Below are 9,412 nucleotides of genomic sequence, written 5' to 3'. Positions count from 1 at the left end.
TTCACTAATAATAAGTTAAAATATATATATTCCATATCTAGTTTTCATTTTATAAAAATCTAATTTGAATTAGTAAATAAATTTAAAATATTAATCTTCATAAAATACACAATGTGGATAGATTTTTTTAATTTGTTAATGGATACACTAATAAAACGTTTAAGAATAGGAAGGGAGGGTAACATGAATAAAACGTTTAACAACCCCGGCAATGAAAGTCAAGATCAATAAAAAATTCTGAAAATCGCAGCTCAGCCATAGATATAAGAACTAAGAAGATAATAAAATGATTACACACAACTATACTCTACGCCTTTCACCAACCCAATGGATTCTACTCTAACCGTCACCACGACGGCGCAAATGCCGTTTCTCAAATCTCTCCACCGCCACTTTACCGCACCTCCTCACAACCTCCTCCTCCGCCGCCGCAACAACCTCAAATACGTTGTTGCTTCTTACAACAACAGCTCTCGCTGCATATCCACTTCCTTCGCTTCTGTTTCGTCGTCACGCTCGCTCTGTGCTTTCAGTTCACTTCTCCGACGAACGCCGTGTCGTCTGCGGTGCGTTTCAAGTTCCGACGCTTCCTTTGCTTCTTCTACCGGCGGAGGAAATGGCGGCGATGGAGCTTCCGGCGGAAGCGGCGGCGGTGGTGGTGGTTCTGGCGGGGAGTATGGAGATAGTAGTGGTAAATTGGTTGTAGACGCGGCGGCTCAGGATCTTTCAGCAGTTTCAGCGGATGTTATTATTTTAGATGTTTCGGTGTGTGAAACTCTTCTTTCTCTGCGAAGTTTCATTGCGTTATTCTTTTTCTTCTTTGTTAATACAGTATAGTTCTGTGTTTCTGTGTGTGTATGATAGGGAATGGTGTGTGGTGGATGCGCAGCGAATGTGAAAAGGATCCTGGAAAGTCAAGTAAGTTGTTCAAATTTTGTATTTGATTTGCTTTAGATGCTTCAATTACTAAGATGATAGGGGTTCTTATATGTCCAATTTAATGTTGATTATTTTCTGCTAAGTTTGTATAGTTAGTTATTGAAACTGGATAATTATGACCTCATCATATTTTTATAATTTCCTTAAGTCTGTGCATGTTCTTCGAGATAATTAGCAACCGAGGTGAAAAATTTTTGCTGAGAGATTTAAAGGCAATATGGTAGTTTACTGTTGAGAAGTGGGAATTCTTAATTTGAATTTACTTTTTTATATATATTGATTCCAAAAAATAAAAAACAGGTAAACAAAGAAATTATTTGTGGGGAAGAGTAAAATTGGCATCCTAGTTTGGTTGCATGTCATATTTTCTGAACAAAAAGATGTAATAAAGGAAAAAATCAATGAAAAAAGTATGAGGTAAACAAAGTTTATATCTTCTTTAGATGTGTGAGCATATATAGTTTTATTTTTAACTTTTTGGTAATATAAATCAAGGTTCTTTAATTTTATGTCAATGGACAGCCACAAGTATCATCAGCTAGTGTAAATCTAACAACAGAGACAGCAATAGTTTGGCCTGTATCTGAAGCAAAGACTGCACCAAATTGGAAAAAGCAATTAGGAGAGGAACTTGCAGAGCATTTAACTGGCTGTGGTTTTAAGTCTACCCTTCGAGGTATATTTTCAAGTTCATCAACAAAGTACTTTTTTTGTTGTTGAGGAGATATCATGGCACTTACTGGTGACCTTCCAATGAAGGATGGGCATAAGGGCTTAGAAGTTGAACCATATAAATACCTTTGATTGAGTCAACACAGTGTACTCATACCAGTTGAGCCAACCATCATTGGCTCAAACAGTGGCTTTTACCTTTAATATTGCTACCTGCATAATTTTCATAACAATTGTCTGTTTGGTTGATTATTCTTCTTTTCCATCCTTATATTATGTTATCTGTTTACACCAATGCCCATCCATCTTAGTAATTGCACTTCTTTTACTGTTTGAGTTGTTAAAGTAAATTGGTTGTTTAGTGGTTATAGTGCAAGCGTATTATGTAGAAAACTTCAATTGGGATTTGGGAACAACAAAAACAACTCCCTTTCTGAAGTATGATTCTTAAGCTTGGAGGTACCTTTGAATTGTCAGATGGATGTAACATATGATATTGGACACATTTACTCATCTAGTTGTCGATGCAGTCATTGCTTCAAATGAGCTTTTAGATGTTATCTATGTTTTAGAGTTCATTTGATTTACATGAAGCTTGGTTGGTTAAGTGGCAGGTGATAAAGATAGCAACTGAAGCAGTTATTTCATTCACCATATAAATGCACTAGAGTGGTTGTTTGGAGTTGATGGTATGTCCCCAATTCACGAGGTTCTGAGTTCACCATGATACCTTTTATTTCACTAAACTGTTTTCAAGTATGATATCCACCTTTCTTAGATCTTAAGGATAGTTTAGAAACCATCATTGATGTTATAATTTCTCCCTTCAGTAGGTGAGTATCTGTGACCTGTGGCTTCTTGTGGTGGATATTGGAGATACATCTGTGTTCAGGCGACCTTGCATGTTGAAGAGTTTGCTGATGTTGAATCTAAAAGTAGTAATCCTTTAGTTTTGAAAATTTTGGAGGACTCTTATGAATTGCAGTTAGTTGTGCTTTGTTTTTATGTATGATAGGTGGGGAACATATAGTTGTATGCCAAACAAACGTTCAGAGCTGCTGTATTTTATTTTTACCCACTACAGTGTAATAAAATTTCAATGCATTTATCATGGTCACATGTATTTTCTTCTCCTGTCATAATATGTTTTTCCTACCCCTCATTGATTTCTCTTTATAAGGTATGGTGGAGATTAAGATGATTCAAGCTTTTCTGCTTTTATGGCTTGAAGCTTAAATATATTTTTCTCTATTTATAGATGATATTCCCCTTATTTGTCACCTCCTACTAATGACCAATATGCAGACCAATTTAGAAATTAACCAGGAAGCGTAGATTATCTGCTACAAGTTACTTATACCTTAAATTGAATGAACGTCACCACCTTTTACTTGTTTAATTGCTAGCCCGTCATTCTTCTGTATATATTTTGGAGATTACCTTTTTCTGCAAGATGTGTTGCCATGGAGACCTTATTGGAATTAGAACTTACTCTGCCTCGTGAGTGTTTTTTCAGGAATTCTTGGTCAAATATTTCCAGTCTAGGAATAAGTAACCTCTTGGGTGGTTAATTAAGCTGATGAGTGATTACTTCCTATTTATTAACTACTCTAAGCATCATTATCAGATGAGCAGTTAATTTTCCTAAACATGAAATACTTTCATCAAGAACTCGTTTGTGGTAATTTTCCCTAAAAAGATTCTGGCAAATCCAGTTATAGTATTTCCATCTGATGTTTGTCATATTTAAATGTTATCTCTATGTTCAAGTGACAATTTTCGTCATGAACACAATTCTTTTGCGAAGTTGAAGCTTATGACTGTGGAGTGTTAAAATCACACCAGCTTTCTCCATTGATGTGTTTGATTGCTTGACAATTCCACTGTTTCAATAGTGCAGATTCAGTAAGAGAAAATTTCTTCCAAATTTTTCAAAGGAAGATGGAGGAAAAGCATAAACAATTAAGAGAAAGTGGTAAGCATCTTATTAGATCTTTCTAAAAAATCAATAAGAGCATACTTATGAATTATGATATACCTGAGTGGTTCTTTGATGATTCATCTGCTTTGTCTCTGGAGTGTAATTGATTTGCTTCCTTACTTTTTCTTATGCTGTTCTAAGGTCGTGAGCTAGCTGTTTCTTGGGCACTATGTGCTGTCTGTCTTGTTGGCCATCTCTCTCATTTCTTTGCAGCGAAGGCACCATGGATCCATGCATTTCATTCCACTGGATTCCATATGTCGTTGTCATTGTTTACGTTGCTTGGTCCTGGCCGTCAACTTATCCTTGATGGTTTGAAAAGTCTTCTTAAAAGGGCTCCAAACATGAACACCTTAGTTGCTCTTGGGGCCTTATCATCATTTACAGTCAGTTCATTTGCTGCATTTCTGCCAAAATTGGTAAAGTGTCTTTTTAAAGTTTGTTATCAGCAACCTGTAATTTTGAATTCATTTAGTTGCTGACTATATTTGGTAACTTCAGTTACAACCTTGGAAAAATTAAAGAAAAATATAAAACTCAAATTCCATATGTTGCTGACTATACTGTGAGGCATTTAATTATGACTGAAGCTATGTCAATTTTATGATTGCTATGTCTCTTAGTTTTCAAGGTTACTAACAATTCACAGATTAGTAAGACATAAATTCTCTTCTAGTTTTTTGCTGGATTTAGCTTAATACTCTCTTTGATCTCTTAATACTCCTTGTGTGTAGTTATCGTCACTTTGATAGAGTCAGTTACTTTGATCTAATCGATTGTATTTTGTCGTTGGCATAAATAAAGAAATAATAGTCAATTCCTTCATAGTCCGTGCGGTTAAAGTCCAGTTTCATTCGATTCTGGCACAAATTCTAACCAATCTGACCTCAGCACTTTGTGATTTTGATAAACCAACGTGAACTGTAGGAGTTTATGTAACCAACCAAACCAAACTACAGGTGTTATGATTCAGTTACTCCTTACAGGATTTAGGAGGTAAAATGTAGTTCAGAACATGAACTGAGTAATTTACAAGTCATAGTTTTTCACAGTAGTAGTAACAAATTAATAGCTACCCGATAAGCAGTGCTAGTAATAAGATGGTAGCCAACACATAGGAAAATCATGAAAGTCAGCCACTATAAAAAATGCAATACAAGACAAAAGCTTTTTCTGTTCATATGCTAACAGCGATAGAAACTTAATAACATTTGTGGTGTGGTTTGGACTGAATCCGAAAATTTGAACCAAACCATGCATTACTTTTTTGTAAACCAAAAACCCATTTCATTGGTTTGGTCTGGTTTTATGAATACCCCTAGTTCACACATTATTAATATCTAGCCTATTTGTTTCAATTACAACATACATCACAACACTGGATATAGTTTTTCTTTTTCTTTTCAGTTAAAGGTATTAGTTCATTATCCAAAAGGGTGAGGGGATACCCTTGGAAGTACCAAAAAACAAGTTCAAGATTAAAGAATGGTGGATGTGACTTAGTCTATAATTTATATGCGTAATTATCTACTTCGATGGGATAGTGTTCTATTAATCTTATGAAAGAAACTGTGATAATTACCCATAGCTCTCTCTCATTTTGCAAACAAGAATGAAATCCAACTGTTGGTTAGATCTTCCTTGTTCTATTAATCTTATAAAAGAAACTGTGATAATTACCCATAGCTCTCTCTCATTTTGCAAACAAGAATGAAATCCAACTGTTGGTTAGATCTTCCTTGTGTGCTTTCATGTGACATTAATCAGAAGCTAGAAAGATATTTGTTTCCTTTTTATTATGAAACTGGACATGCTATGACAACCTATATGTTTAGTTGTGTTGAATAGTACTTTTTATGCAGGGTTGGAAGGCTTTCTTCGAGGAACCAATTATGTTAATTGCATTTGTCTTGTTAGGAAGTAATCTTGAACAGAGAGCTAAAATTAAAGCAACCAGTGATATGACAGGGCTTCTTAGTATGCTGCCATCAAAAGCTCGCCTTCTAGTTAACAATGGGGAAACAGAAGTTGGCTCAATTGTTGAAGTTCCATCTGACAGTCTTTCTGTTGGAGATCAGATTATTGTTTTACCTGGAGTGAGTAATATCAGAATCTGCATTTATCATATACAACTGTTAGCTCCTTCACCCCATCATTGGTACCATAAGAAGCTTCAATTTTTTATTATTGTTTTCATGAGGATTTCTTATCCTCTCTATGTTAACTTCTATCTGTGGAAGAAAAAGAAATGATGATAATAGGATGTGCTTTATGTCCACAAGTGAGGAGAGAGGGATTACCCTTCTAATCACATTGTCTCTAAATTCGTACAAGTATGGTGCTGTTTGTGCTGCAAAACCTTTGCCAATTTGACGTTTGACCTGCTTAAGATTTTGATAATTGACATGCATAACATATTTGTCATAGCCACTTTGCTATTTCTTTTAATTTATATGTTCCTATGTTCTAGGACCGTATTCCAGCAGATGGAGTTGTCCGAGCTGGTAGAAGCACTGTAGATGAATCAAGTTTCACTGGGGAGCCACTTCCAGTAACAAAACTACCTGGGGTACCATTCTATCTTGACAGATTATGTTATAATTGGAGATTTATTTTGTTTCTGATACAGCTTTAGGTATTGTTGGTTCCTTTAAACAATGGTTCTAATTTTATCTGTGCACTGTGATTTATCAATAGGCAGGAAAACTATTTTGTTGTTAATGGACACATTGTATGTTCATGTTAACAGATGGACTCCATTTTATGTGGATATATGATTGACCCATTCGCAGTTCTGTACCTATAGCCGTACTAGGCAATTGTTTGAAGTTACTCTAATTGATGGGTTTCTATCTGCAGAGTGAGGTTGCAGCTGGAAGTATAAATCTTAATGGAACTCTTACAATTGAAGTGCGGAGACCAGGTGGTGAAACTGCTATGGGAGACATTGTTCGTCTAGTTGAGGAGGCACAAAGTAGGGAAACTCCAGTACAACGGTTGGCTGACAAGGTTTGTTTGTTAAGCCTCTATTTAAGAAATTGTGAATTATGCTTATTTGTGCATATATGTTTCTTTGTGAAAAAAATATGAGAAAGATTGTATCTCATTCTCTGCTAGTTTCAGATGAGAAGTTACAATACATAGGAGGGAATAAAATCAAAATTCCTAAGAATTAGCTAGTCCGAAGCCTATTCTCCTCAAACTATAACTAATGCCTAAATGTTATTAAACTTCTCACTATTCTCTAATAACACTCAAAAACCAGAAGAGGAAGAGAATTATGAATATGAGTGTTAGGGAAGACAAGGAGTAGAACACTTAGTGGAGTCCTAAACTTTGATAACTTTGGATGGTAAGCGATTAATAAGGTAGGCTGAAGTTAAAACAGGCTCTCCCCAAAAGGAATGAGGGATATTACTTGTGATTGTTAGAGACTGAGCAACTTCTAGTAGATTACGAATTTTGCGCTCTACCCCCCCCCTGGAAGATAACCATATTCTTGAAGGTAAGTGGTACAAGCTTGAGAAAAATATTTTCCCATTGTCAATGCGAAGAATATGGATAGAGGACTGAAAATCATTTTTTATAAGTTGATGGAATTGTTCAAAAAGCTTAGGAACCTCAGACTTATCCCCCATTAACTATACCCAACAAAGTTGAGTGTGATCATCAATGAACATAACAAACCACCATTTTTTATAAGGGCGAGATGGATAGTGAGAACGTGATTGTTTTGCCAAAACACAATGGCCACAATGAAAAGAACATGGGTCTTTATTTATAAACAAATTTGGGTACATATATATTTTGGATAAGGAAAGCTAGGATGGTCTAATTGCAGGTGTAGGAGAAGAACATTAGAAACAACTTGTAGACATATAGGAATAGAGGGACTTGATAAAACCATCATTGGATAGATAGTACATGGCATTGTTCTCTCTAGCGTTGCCAATCATCCTCCCCAATGGTAAATCCTGAAATTGGAAGTGGGAATGAAGGAAAGTTATTCAACAATTTACGTCCTTTGCCAATTTATGAACATAAATTAAATTGCAATATAATTTAGGAACATAAAAGAACAGACTTAATGGTACCCCAAACACCATGATATCACCCCAGCCTACAACTTTACATAAGGACCCATCTACAATAGTAATATTGATGTCTTCATGACAAGGTCGATAGTTAGAGAAGCCATCTAAAAAACCACACATGGTAGGATGCACCGGAATCCACAATCCAATCATCATGGAGACCTTGGTAGGAATAGGATAAAAGAGATGTTAAATGACTTATTGTACCTTTACTAGTCATAAGAGCATTGGATCTAGGAGTGTCCTTATTGGATTGAAGAAATGTTTTCAGCACCTCCTATTTGGCATGATGTTGGCATTGCAAAAATTGAGCTTTTGTAACATAAGCAGTTATGGGGCGTCTTTGACTCTGAGTTTTCCCATCAATAGGCTTTCCATGAAGGTCCCAACATGTTTCTTTGGCATGGTATGGTTTGTTGTAGCGCACATACCATAAACGATCCTTTTGGTTCTCGAGAAGTTGCTTCCCAGGATATTCTTTGGGGTTGTTAGGATGGTTGGCAGCTAAGGCAGAACCTTGGACAATAGTATCCATATCAGGGTCTTTGTTAGAGGCAACATAACACGTTTGCGACTCTCTTTAGGACAGACAATGGCAAACACCTCATTGACAATCGGAAGAGGATTGGTATCCAAAATATGACATCTGACATCATCCAAATCAACATTTAGGCCCTCTAAACTATGCAAAACACGTTCTTTCTCTTGCATTGCGAGAAACAACTTATCATATGCGACACAATGCCATGCAATAGTATGGGACAAGTCAAGCTCCTGCCACAACTCAGAGTGCATTGAAGTATTCAGTGACTGACTTATTACCCTGTTTTGTGTTCTTTAAGGCACAACAGACTTCAAACAATTGAGAAACATTCTCAATATCTGGGTGCATTTGGTGGACAACAGTCAAGATTTCGTGGGATGTGTTGTAAAAAAATTAACAGCGTCCAATTTTATTAGAGAATAAGACTTGAATTTATTGAGTTAGCTTAATTTAGTTAGAGTTAGATTAGTTTCTAACTGTTGTGGCAGTTGTCATAGACAACTAGCAGATTAGTTGTGTAACTGCATAAGGAAGTTATTGTTTTCAGTTAGTTAGAGGAGCTTACTTGTTTGTTACATCACCTCCTTCAGTTGTTGGCTTTCAAAGCTTTCCCTCTGCTAGGGATAAGCTCTTTCATTCTAAATCAATTAAATTGTTCAATAAAACTATACAATTCAAAATTCAATTCAGTTTTATTCTCTTCAAAAATTCTTTTCCTTTTATCATTTTACATGGTATCATTCGCATTAATGGCCATTGCCTCAGATCTTTCTTCCCCTCCACCACCTCATGCTTCTGCTACTCCTCTTAGAGCTTTTTCTCCTTCACTTTCTCTTCCCATTCCTTCCACCAAGCTAAGTGAGAAAAATTACCTAACTTGGAGCCAATTCATACTTGCTGTTCTCAAATCCAACATGGCCATTTGTTTCATTTATCCAATTGATATTCCTCCAAGGTTTCCTTCTGAATTTGATAGAGATCAACACCATGTAAACCCTAGCCTTCTCAATTGGGAAGAACAAGGCCAAACTGTCTTCTCCTAGATTCTTAATTCTATCTCTAAATCTTTACAACCAAGGGTCATTGGTTGCACTTCCTCTTGCCAACTATGGGATGAACTTCATGCCTTCTGCAATGCTCATACAAAGGCCAGAAGTAGTAAGAGCTCAATTACGCACCATC

The 9,412-nt window shown here is 36.1% G+C and overlaps 1 pseudogene; it reads left to right on the top strand.

Annotated features, from left to right (window-relative positions):
- LOC109334857 overlaps positions 263-9,412 on the top strand; it is a 40,674-nt pseudogene continuing 31,524 nt past the window's right edge.

This window comes from Lupinus angustifolius, chromosome LG02 (genome assembly GCF_001865875.1).
Source record: "Lupinus angustifolius cultivar Tanjil chromosome LG02, LupAngTanjil_v1.0, whole genome shotgun sequence".
In the NCBI taxonomy this organism is placed as follows: domain Eukaryota; kingdom Viridiplantae; phylum Streptophyta; class Magnoliopsida; order Fabales; family Fabaceae; genus Lupinus; species Lupinus angustifolius.
The sequence above is the reverse complement of the archived record's forward strand: the minus strand, read 5'-3'. Positions and strand labels throughout refer to the sequence as shown.